Raw genomic sequence first — 12,877 nt, 5'->3', positions numbered from 1 at the left:
AAAAACTTCCCAACTTTCAGTTTCCTCCCTGAACAGGGCGGGGCTTCAGTCTCCCAGCTCGCGACCTGTAATGGCGTCACAGGTGTTTAAGGTTGGGCTTTTCCTCCAGTCAGTTTAACTCTTGTTCCTCTCAGCTGTTCATATTTTATTCAGCTAAACACAAACTACATGAATTACAAATAGAGCGAACACATTTATTCACTTCCTGTTGTGCATAAATATTCGCACCCTTTAGAAATGCTGCTGCACTGAGACATGATAAGCAATCTGTAATATGAAACAGAGGCGGCCAGTAAAACAGGGCAGTTTAACATTTTAAGCTTTTGACCCAAAGGAGATTGTCAGTATTTCAGCATGAAGAGAGTTTGAGTTCCTGTTGGAGTTCATGATCTTATTTGTGTTGTTGTGGCTTCTGGAGGCTGCAGGACTCATGGTCTGGCTTAAATAGAAAAGGAATCAAGATTAAAGTTATAAAACAGTAGTTACTATTAGAACTGCAAAAAACAAAGAATAAAAGGTATCACTCATAATAATAATAATTATAATGCTATTCTTTTGTCATGGATTCACGAACCAAATTCTAAAACTGTGTTCTGGATGCTTTTCTGCTCACTACAGTTGTAAACATTATCTCATCTCATTATCTCTAGCCGCTTTATCCTGTTCTACAGGGTCGCAGGCGAGCTGGAGCCTATCCCAGCTGACTACGGGCGAAAGGCGGGGTTCACCCTGGACAAGTCGCCAGGTCATCACAGGGCTGACACATAGACACAGACAACCATTCACACTCACATTCACACCTACGCTCAATTTAGAGTCACCAGTTAACCTAACCTGCATGTCTTTGGACTGTGGGGGAAACCGGAGCACCCGGAGGAAACCCACGCAGACACGGGGAGAACATGCAAACTCCACACAGAAAGGCCCTCGCCGGCCACGGGGCTCGAACCCAGGACCTTCTTGCTGTGAGGCGACAGCGCTAACCACTACACCACCGTGCCGCCCTGTAAACATTATTTTATTAGAAATATTACACAATTCTTATTGCCATAATTTTACTACTTCTGTGCAACAGTTGTCCAGCATCTTGTGGGGTGTTCCCAGTATGCAGTGGGTAGTACCTACCAGAAGTGGTCCAAGGAAGGACAGCCAGTGAACTGGTGACAGGGTCATGGGTGTCGAAGGCTCATTGATTGACACAGGGCACGAAGGCTAGCCCATATGGTCCAATCCCACAGAAGAGCTACTGAAGCACAAACTGCTGAAAAAGTGAATGTTGGCTACAACCCCGATTCCAAAAAAGTTGGGACAAAGTCCAAATTGTAAATAAAAACGGAATGCAATGATGTGGAAGTTTCAAAATTCCATATTTTATTCAGAATAGAACATAGATGACATATCAAATGTTTAAACTGAGAGAATGTATCATTTAAAGAGAAAAATTAGGTGTTTTTAAATTTCATGACAACAACACATCTCAAAAAAGTTGGGACAAGGCCATGTTTACCACTGTGAGACATCCCCTTTTCTCTTTACAACAGTCTGTAACACGGGCGCAGATAGAGGGGGGGACGGGGGGGATTCGTCCCACCCAGATTTAAATTCACCTCGTTCGGTCCCCCCCACTTATAGGGAGGAAAAAACGTCTATGCTGTCTTTCTTTGCATAAGGCAAACCTCACGGAAAAATCAAAAGATGCACAGCAGTGTATACATAATTGCAGCTGCGCAGACTGCACAGGTTGCGAGCTCGAGCTTGGTTGCTATGGTTACCTACAACAAGTTTGACAGGCATATCGGGGACAGCGCCTCCTAGTTCAGGACCCCAACACGGCATGATGAAGGGTGCCGAAAGGCAGAAAACGATTGCATCGTTTTTTCAAAAAAAAAAAAAGACTGTAAGTAAACTGTGCCTTACTTTATCATATCACCTTGCAATTTTTTGATAGTCTGTTCAAAGTAATGTCGTAGTGAAAGTAAAATCGTATGGAGTAGAGAAGCCTTTCTGGTAGCCTCCTTCTTTCGGTGGCAGCCTGTAGATACAGTGCTCAGAAGGCAGTTTTAATGTTTAATCTGGCGTTCCCTGCCATAATTTCAGCGAGCATATTGTTTCATAAGGAAACTTTGTGAAGAGTTGTTGACTGACTGCCGCTCACGCAACACACAGGCAGAGTTAGAAAGTCAGGATGCACTGGTTTACACTTTACACACACGTAGCCCAGGCTCTCGCTATGGTTAACAGTTGGAACTTAGTGGTTTTAAAACTAGTTTTGCAATTTCTGTGCGTGATGATAATGTGTAAACTTTGGATTTCCATAGGCTATGTTAAAATGTTATCATTGTCCTGGCCTGCAGGTAGTTCCTGGTGATGGCAGTGAGGGAGGTGAAACAACATGTATACACACTACCGTTCAAAAGTTTGGGGTCACCCAGACAATTTTGTGTTTTCCATGAAAAGTCACACTTTTATTTCCCACCATAAGTTGTAAAATGAATAGAAAATATAGTCAAGACATTTTTCTGGCCATTTTGAGCATTTAATCGACCCCACAAATGTGATGCTCCAGAAACTCAATCTGCTCAAAGGAAGGTCAGTTTTATAGCTTCTCTAAAGAGCTCAACTGTTTTCAGCTGTGCTAACATGATTGTACAAGGGTTTTCTAATCATCCATTAGCCTTCTGAGGCAATGAGCAAACACATTGTACCATTAGAACACTGGAGTGAGAGTTGCTGGAAATGGGCCTCTATACACCTATGGAGATATTGCACCAAAAACCAGACATTTGCAGCTAGAATAGTCATTTACCACATTAGCAATGTATAGAGTGGATTTCTGATTAGTTTAAAGTGATCTTCATTGAAAAGAACAGTGCTTTTCTTTCAAAAATAAGGACATTTCAAAGTGACCCCAAACTTTTGAACAGTGGTGTGTGTGTGTGTGTGTGTATATATATATACATACATACATACATATATATATAGTGTGTGTGTGTATATGTGTGTATATATATATATATATATATATATATATATATATATATATATATATATATATATATATATATATATATATATATATATGTAATCATTTGCTGACAGCTCAGTCCCCCCCAGTTCAAAAATCCTATCTGCGCCCCTGGTCTGTAAACGTCTGGGGACTGAGGAGACAAGTTGCTCAAGTTTAGGGATAGGAATGTTAACCCATTCTTGTCTAATGTAGGATTCTAGTTGCTCAACTGTCTTAGGTCTTTTTTGTCGTATCTTCCGTTTTATGATGCGCCAAATGTTTTCTATGGCTGAAAGATCTGGGCCCTGTACTACGAACGGAGGTCAACCTACCCAGCAGTAACCCAGGGTTCCCCCGCTAAACCGGGGTTGACAAAACCTGGTTATCTTGTTTGGGGTTAAACGGTACTACGACGCCAGTTATGAAGTTGATTTGTTGAACCTGGTTTAACCTAATCAGGGTTAATGCGCGTTCACGTTAAAGGGGAGGTTATCAGCGCAAATCCCCACTGTTCACAATGGCACGGTCGCCGTACTTCACGGAGGAAGAATGCGCTGTCATGATGCAAAGCTACGAGGAGTTCAAAACAACATTAAGAGCAAAATCTAACACAGCGGCTGCCAATAAGGAGCGGCAAGCATGTTGGCAACGAATTGCCGATCGGGTAAATGCGCAAGTACATTCTCCCTTCTACATGTTCCAGAACAGAAGTATAGGATGAGAGAAGCTTCATGATCAATCACAAGTCACAGAAAATGGTCCTTCGACGTGGCCCCAGTCATATATAGCTTGTTTAATGTCCGAAAAATCCTGAATAAAATTTGGCATGGTAAATTCATGGAGTCGCCTACTTAAGCTGATCTGTGCACAGAGTCACATGAATTAGGATGACTGACTGTTCAGTCCCTTTGACTAAGTTGGTGTATGTCCTGTGAACATTTCAGAGGCAACAGCAGTGCCAAACGCACCTGGCAACAGGTGAAAATGAAATATAAAAACATCATTCATAATGGTGTGTGTGTGTCGTTCTTTTTCTGTACTGTGTTTCAGATGAAAAAGCTTTTGCCCAAGGACAAGAAGTAGGCTAAACAGCATTTGCCTTTTATTTATTCAAGTTTTATCTGTTTGCCTAATAGTTCAAATTGTTTTGTATATAGTTTATAATGTAGTTGTGTGATATTAATGATAATATTGTGGGAAAACTACTTTGCACGGACGTTCATTTAATTTATTCTATCGTCATTTTGTTTGTTCTATTTTTGTGTATTTTATTTATTTATCTGTTTGTCTAGTTGTATCTATTTTTCTAATAATATTTTTTGCATTAATTGTTTTTTCCTATTAAAATAATCGTGTTCTTGTTATAACTTTATCCATTTATCTGACTGTTTAGTTGTATCTATTTTTGTTACAATTTCAATATTTTTAATATTGAATTTACATTTATATGGCCTGTTAGGGCGGGACGGTATCCATCCCACTCGGGAAGGTGCTGCTCTCATTTCCTGCAGCATAGGTCATAGTCTCAGAACAGGCCTAGTTAATTTCTGACAATCCAGAGCCAAGGCCAGGGAGCAGACGAACAGGCTAAACCGACTGTCTGCTAGCTGCACAGAGTCGTCACTCAGGGTCCACTACATCGAGACTGTGTCTGTTCCCCGAGCTCAACAAAAAGGTAGAAATTTTCAGAGAGTTTGTTCCAGTAACCTAATCAATATAAAATTAGATCATACTGACTGTACAGCTCCTGCCAGCACCTTTGATCTAAAGGTGGGGCTATTAAATATTAGATCTCTTGCATCTAAAGCGCTAATGGTTAATGAACTCATTACTGATCAGGAGTTTAATGTACTGTGTTTAACAGAAACATGGATTAAGCCAAATGAATATATAGCATTAAATGAAGTGAGTCCTCCTGGATACAGTTATATACACCAGCCTCGTCTAACTGGCAGAGGAGGAGGCGTCGCAGTTATTTATAACGATTATCTAGGTGTAACACACAAACCTGGTTATAAATTTAGTACATCTGAAGTTCTTCATACTCATATAATGTATGTAGCCTCGAAAAATAAGTCTACCCAGTTAATTCCATTGCTTATTATTTACAGGCCCCCGGGGCCATATTCTGAGTTTCTTTCTGAATTTGCAGATTTTATCTCAGATCCGGTTATTTCCTTAGACAAAGCTTTAGTTGTCGGAGATTTTAATATTCACTTCGATAACCCAGAAGACCCTTTAAAAACAGCGTTTGTGTCCATCTTAGATTCAGTCGGGATTAAGCAGAATGTCATAGGACCGACCCATAATGGTGGTCACACCCTTGATCTAATACTAACATTCAGATTAAACATAGACAATATAGTCATACTTCCACAGTCTGAAGTTATCTCAGATCATTGTCTCATCTCATTCAAAATATGTCTGAGTAATAATATATGCACCTCACCACGCTACTGTATTAAACGTACTTTCACGTCAACTACTGCACAGAGCTTTATAAATGATCTCCCAGAGCTGTCAACTTTGATTGGGTCACTGTCAGCCCCTGCAGAACTTGATCAGGCAACTGAATGCTTAGAGTCAACATTCCGCCATACTTTAGATAATGTAGCTCCTCTAAAAAGGAAAATGGTCTGAGACAAAAAATTAGCACCCTGGTATAATGATGACACTCGCACATTAAAACAGACCACTCGAAAATTGGAACGTAAATGGCGTCAAACAAAATTGGTAGTGTTCAAATTAGCTTGGAAGGAGAGCTTCCTGAAGTATAGAAAAGCTCTTAGTGCTGCGAGATCAACATATTTCTCCTCCCTAATAGAAGATAACAAAAATAATCCTAGATTCCTATTTAATACTGTAGCAAAATTAACCAGGAATAAGTCCACTATCAACACATGCACACCTGCAGTATGTAGTAGCAATGACTTCATGAATTTTTTTAATGACAAAATTGAGAATATCCGACAAAAAATTCAAACTACTAATTTAAGGTCAGACAATGAAAGTGACCTTGTAGTTAACAATATAACTGTATCAGATCATCAGTTAGAATGTTTTACTCCCCTAAAAGAAACTGAATTACTTTCATTAATCTCTACATCAAAAGCCTCAACTTGCGTACTAGATCCCTTACCGACACATCTATTCAAACAGATAATGCCTGGAGTAATTGAACCGCTTCTAAAAATAATAAATTCTTCTCTTATGATTGGCTATGTACCCAAATCCTTTAAACTAGCAGTTATCAAACCCCTGATTAAAAAACCTGACCTTGATCCCTGTCAGCTGTCCAATTATCGGCCAATATCAAACCTCCCCTTTATCTCCAAGATCCTTGAAAAAGCTGTGGCACAGCAGTTATGCTCATATTTACATAGGAATAACATCCATGAGGTGTATCAGTCAGGATTTAGACCTCATCATAGCACAGAGACAGCACTGGTTAAAGTAGTAAACGACCTACTGTTGGCGTCTGATCAGGGCTGTGTCTCGCTACTTGTGTTGCTTGACCTTAGTGCAGCATTTGATACCATTGATCATTCCATTCTTCTGGATAGACTAGAAAATGTTGTGGGAGTTAAGGGAATGGCCCTCTCCTGGCTCAGGTCTTATCTAACTGATCGTTATCAGTATGTTGATATAAATGGTGATATTTCTAGACGTACCGAGGTAAAGTTTGGTGTTCCACAAGGTTCTGTCTTGGGTCCACTGCTTTTTTCTCTATATATGTTACCTCTGGGCGATATTATTCGTAAACATTGTATTAGTTTCCACTGTTATGCTGATGACACACAGTTGTATGTCTCTGCAAAACCTGATGAGAGACACCAGCTTAATAAAATTGAGGAATGTGTTAAGGACATTAGACACTGGATGCTTATAAATTTCCTTCTGCTTAACTCTGACAAGACTGAAGTACTTGTACTCGGACCACATACAGCTAGAAGTAAGTTTTCTGATTACACAGTAACTCTGGATGGCCTTTCTGTTTCTTCACGTGCAGCAGTAAAAGACCTCGGAGTGATTATTGACCCCAGTCTTTCATTCGAAACTCACATTGATAACATCACCCGGATAGCTTTCTTTCATCTCAGAAATATTGCAAAGATAAGAAATTTAATGTCATTGCATGATGCAGAAAAACTAGTCCATGCTTTCGTTACCTCCAGGTTGGATTATTGTAATGCCTTACTGTCTGGATGTTCCAATAAGTGCATAAACAAGCTCCAGTTAGTTCAAAATGCCGCAGCAAGAGTCCTTACTAGAACTAGAAAATATGACCACATCACGCCTGTCTTATCCACACTGCATTGGCTCCCAATCAAATTTCATATTGATTATAAAATACTACTATTGACTTTTAAAGCACTAAATGGTCTCGCACCACAGTACCTGAGTGAACTTCTGCTCCTCTATGACCCGCCACGCCTACTTAGATCAAAAGGTGCAGGCTATCTGCTGGTACCTCGTATAGTGAAGGCTACATCAAGGGGCAGAGCCTTTTCTTACAAAGCCCCACTGTTATGGAACAGCCTTCCAAGTAATGTTCGGGAATCAGACACAGTCTCAGCATTTAAGTCTAGGCTGAAAACATATCTGTTTAGTCAAGCCTTTTGTTAATGGTGTTTATGACGTAAAGGAGTAGATCTGGAGGGTCCTCAGACATAGAGTGTTTTGGTAAACTGGGATGTATGGATGCTGTCAGTCCCCACTCGCTTGCTCACTCGAGTTTGTTGACGGTGTAGTGGCTGGCTGCTTTATGTCCCGGGGCTCCCTCATGCCTGTGTTACCTTCTGGCTCTCTCCTTTTAGTTATGCTGTCATAGTTAGTTGCCGGAGTCCCTGCTTGTACTCGGTGCAATATGTATACTGTTCCTACTTATTCAGGTGACATTGGGCATACCTAACCACCTGTGTTTTCTTTCTCTCCCCCCCCACCCCAAATCTGTCCCTCTGAGTTACATGGAGTCAACAGGAAATCTTTTGGTGGAGACGGTGGGGACCTTGACTGGCTATCGTAGCCTGCAGGGAATCGGCCGTCAGACATTCTGTCACATGTCCCAGACCCGGTGAAATGTAACTGAATTGTCTTGGCCAGGCCTAAGGGTCCCATCTGCATCTCATCATTGCTGAGGAGTGTGCGCCCATCACCCAATCAAGCATCCAGCCAGAGCAGGTCATGATATATTTTTTACCATATTAACATGCCATTGTGTGTTATGCCTGATGTAAAGACTCTTGTCTCTGCGAGCCTACCACATAGATTTAATACTTGTCATTTTTAGGGCATACCTAACAACGTGTTTTCTTTCTCCCCCCCCACCCCCCACCCATCTGTCCCTCTGAGTTACATGTTGATCCTGGGATTGAGATGCTGGCCTCTTCTGCCCCTCAGACCTGCTTGATCCATCCTGGTGCCCTGTGTCTGGTCGGAGTTTTATTGCCCCACTCCTGTGAAGGACGGCCCCATGAGGACAGTTGAGGGTTATACCTGTTAAAACTGTTAATATTATAGTCAGGCTGTCTGTTGTTGCCCAAATGAGGATGGGTTCCCTTTTGAGTCTGGTTCCTCTCGAGGTTTCTTCCTCATGTCGTCTGAGGGAGTTTTTCCTTGCCACCGTCGCCACAGGCTTGCTCATTGGGGATAGATTAGGGATAAAATTAGCTCATGTTTTAAGTCATTCAAATTCTGTAAAGCTGCTTTGTGACAATGTTTATTGTTAAAAGCACTGTACAAATAAACTTGATTTGATTTGATATAAGTTTTTTTCTATTAAAATGTTCTTGTGTTATATTTATTGTGGTTGTATCTATTTTATATCTCAGACTTAAATATTTTTGTAAAACAAGTGTTTTTCTATAAAATATTCTTGCGTTCTTGTTCTTGAGTGGGTTCTTTTTTTTTTACAGAAAAGCCGTTCTGCATGGACATTCATTGAAGCCCTCATTGTTTTTTAATGGTTATTTATGAGCGTTTAGGGGTTACAATAATGTAAGTCTAGGTTGCTTTATATAAAAGGTATGTCCAGAAATATTGTCACTGTCTAAGCAGAGGGATCTGGCTTCTTTAGACGCTGTCTTCTTAAAACTGAATAAATATTTAAAAAGAGCCAAATGAGCCAGTCTTTTGAACGGCTCTTTTCAAAGAACGGATCACAAAGATGCGGATCCCATCAAAGAGCCATAAATCCCATCTCTAATCTGTGCTCCGATATCGCACGGGTCATCCAGGTACGCTGGCATTGTCTCTAGAGGAAATGTCGGTGGAGAGGTGGTGTTTAAAAAGGGTGTGGTTAATCGGAAACCTCGGGTTAACCAAGAACATAACCTGAGACGAGCAGGTTTGAGATGCAGCGTAAGTTGCCATGGCAGCATACCTCGGTTTGAACATAGCCAACTTTCGTAGTATGGGTTAATCGGGAAGTTACGCTGCACGTGATCAAGTTGCTCTCAAAGTTACCCTGGTAAGCCAGAAAACCCGCTTCGTAGTACAGGGCCCTGGACTGCAGGCTGGCCAGTTCAGTACCCGGACCCTTCTTCTACGCAGCCATGATGCTGTAATTGATGCAGTATGTGGTTTGGCATTGTCATGTTGGAAAATGCAAGGTCTTCCCTGAAAGAGACGTTGTCTGGATGGGAGTATATATTGCTCTAGAACCTGGATATACCTTTCAGCATTGATGGTGTCTTTCCAGATGTGTAAGCTGCCCATGCCACATGCACTAATGCAACCCCATACCATCAGAGATGCAGGCTTCTGAACTGAGCACTGATAACAACTTGGGTCGTCCTTCTCCTCTTTCGTCCGAATGACACGGCATCCCTGATTTCCATAAAGAACTTCAAATTTTGATTCGTCTGATCACAGAACAGTTTTCCACTTTGCCACAGTACATTTTAAATGAGCCTTGGCCCAGAGAAGACGTCTGCGCTTCTGGATCATGTTTAGATACGGCTTCTTCTTTGAACTATAGAGTTTTAGCTGGCAACGGTGGGTGGCACGGTGAATTGTGTTCACAGATAATGTTCTCTGGAAATATTCCTGAGCCCATTTTGTGATTTCCAATACAGAAGCATGCCTGTATGTGATGCAGTGCCGTCTAAGGGCCCGAAGATCACGGGCACCCAGTATGGTTTTCTGGCCTTGACCCTTACGCACAGAGATTCTTCCAGATTCTCTGAATCTTTTGATGATATTATGCACTGTAGATGATGATATGTTCAAACTCTTTGCAATTTTACACTGTCGAACTCCTTTCTGATATTGCTCCACTATTTGTCGGCGCAGAATTAGGGGGATTGGTGATCCTCTTCCCATCTTTACTTCTGAGAGCCTCTGCCACCCCAAGATGCTCTTTTTATACCCAGTCATGTTAATGACCTATTGCCAATTGACCTAATGAGTTGCAATTTGGTCCTCCAGCTGTTCCTTTTTTGTACCTTTAACTTTCCAGCCTCTTATTGCCCCTGTCCCAACTTTTTTGAGATGTGTTGCTGTCATGAAATTTCAAATGAGCCAATATTTGGCATGAAATTTCAAAATGTCTCACTTTCGACATTTGATATGTTGTCTATGTTCTATTCTGAATACAATATCAGTTTTTGAGATTTGTAAATTATTGCATTCCATTTTTATTTACAATTTGTACTTTGTCCCAACTTTTTTGGAATCGGGGTTGTAAAACAGAAAGGGGTCAGATCCTTACGCTCGCCCATTTTTCCTGCTTCCAACACATCAACTTCAAGAACTGACTGTTCTCTCACTGCCTAATATATCCCACCCCTTGACAGGTGCCCCTGGAATGAGATAATCAGTGATATTCACTTCACCTCTCAGTGGGTTTAATGTTATGGCTGATCAGTGTATGCACTACATTACTGTTTGAGGGAATTGTGTACGCAGGGTCGGTGTGATTTACATATTGCTATTATTACGGTCTGTAATTCATGGTTTTTATCCTTTCGATATACGATTGATATATAGTTTTACATATCTGTTTAAATGTGTAATTTCTTTTCTCTACCTGAGTGTGAGCAACTGCAGATGTACTCAATTTCCCCTCAGGATGATTAAAGTATTTCTGATCTGATCAAAACAGTGGTTATTTGAGTGACTGCTGTGGTGTGATCTGGATATGCGTCAACAATAGGCCAGTACACCAGGGGGCAGTCTAATAGGGAATGTCAGTGTAATAGTGGACCAAGCACAGAATTAAAGTTTTGTGTGATTTGGGAAGTAAAGCACTCAACGCGAAATCCAGGTCTCAGCATCTTTATTTATTGCTCCACAAAGAACACAACATAGTGTCAGAAGTGGCTCTGCAGTGAAGGGAAGGATAGAGGGCACCATACGGGAAGATAAACTAAAGCACTAGCAAGTAAGTGGACGTCACACTTAGCCGAGCTAACCGAGCAAGCATGTCGCAAGAGGAACAGCCTGAGCAGCACGACAGCCCACAGATACCAGCAAAGCCTTCAGCAATGTTCTCGATAAACCTGCCAGAATCCTTCGACTTTTCAAAGCCACAGGACTGGGAAAAGTGGATAAGACGGTTTGAGCGCTTTCGAGTAGCCAGTGACTTGGACAAGCCATCACAAGCTAACATTAACTGCTGAACAGAGATTTGTGTACAGCTCCATTAAGGATGGCTTCACAAACTTTTTTGTGCCTAAAAAGAACATCATTTATCAGCGAGCCAAATTCAACATGCGAGCTCAAGAGCCGACCGAATCTGCAGACTCGTTTATAACCGCTTTTTATGCATTGACGGAAGATTGCGAATATGGTGCACTTCAAGATGAACTGTTAAGAGACAGGATCGTTGTAGGCATTAGAGACAGTGCACTATCACAGAAAATGCAGATGGAACGCAAACTGGATTTCGCAAAAGCCATTCACATGGTCAGGCAGGCCGAGGACATTAAATGACAACAGACAGACTTAAGAGGAGATGCAACACACACTACTAAGGCTACAGTGGACGTGGTGCACAGAAACAAAGGGAAAAAGCAAGCCTGGAAAATAAAAAAACAGTCAGCTAGACAGTGCAAGGACAAGCACAAGACACAGTCGGGAGCAGAACAGTCATGCCAGAGATGCGGTAATACTCCAGTTCATACTAGGTTCCAGTGCCCTGCAAAGAACGCAGACTGCCATAACTGTGGGAAAAGGGGGTATTATGGCAAAGTATGCAAGTCTACCAAGCGTGTGAGTGCTGTCTTGGAAGACACAGATGAAGATCTATTCCTTGGCACAGTTGACACAGGCAAACATGCATGGACAGTAGACATAAAGATTAGAGACACAAAGGTAACATTCAAGATTGACACAGGGGCAGACGTTACCGTCGTACCAGAACAGGTATACAGACAGATATGCGGAGGTGCCTTAAGCAGCCTCGCACCAGGTAACAAGGCATTGTATGGGCCAGGGCATGTACCTCTCTTTGTAGTGGGGGTAGCCAGGGAGGTGCTGCACTGTGGTGATAAGCACACCACAGAGGACTTGTATATAGTGAAGCACCTGAACACAGCTCTGTTGAGCAGACCTGCATCAGTTAATCTCAGACTGGTAGTCAGAGTAGACAGTATTGACTTGGATTCTGTAAAACAAAACTAGGTTTAGTACAGCAGCCACACACCATTAAGCTCAGACCTGATGCCAAGCCAGTGTCCTTGAAGGTGCCATTACATGTCCCACTGCCTTTGATGGGAAAAGTAAAGCAGGAACTCCAGCGCATGGAGCAGCAAGGAGTCGTTAGCCGGATTGAACAGCCAACGGAGTGGTGTTCCAGCATAGTGGTGGCACCAAAGAAATCTAAGGATGAAATACGAATCTGTGTTGATCTCTCTCCTCTAAATGAAG

This window comes from Neoarius graeffei, chromosome 1 (genome assembly GCF_027579695.1).
Source record: "Neoarius graeffei isolate fNeoGra1 chromosome 1, fNeoGra1.pri, whole genome shotgun sequence".
Classification (NCBI taxonomy): domain Eukaryota; kingdom Metazoa; phylum Chordata; class Actinopteri; order Siluriformes; family Ariidae; genus Neoarius; species Neoarius graeffei.
The sequence above is the reverse complement of the archived record's forward strand: the minus strand, read 5'-3'. Positions refer to the sequence as shown.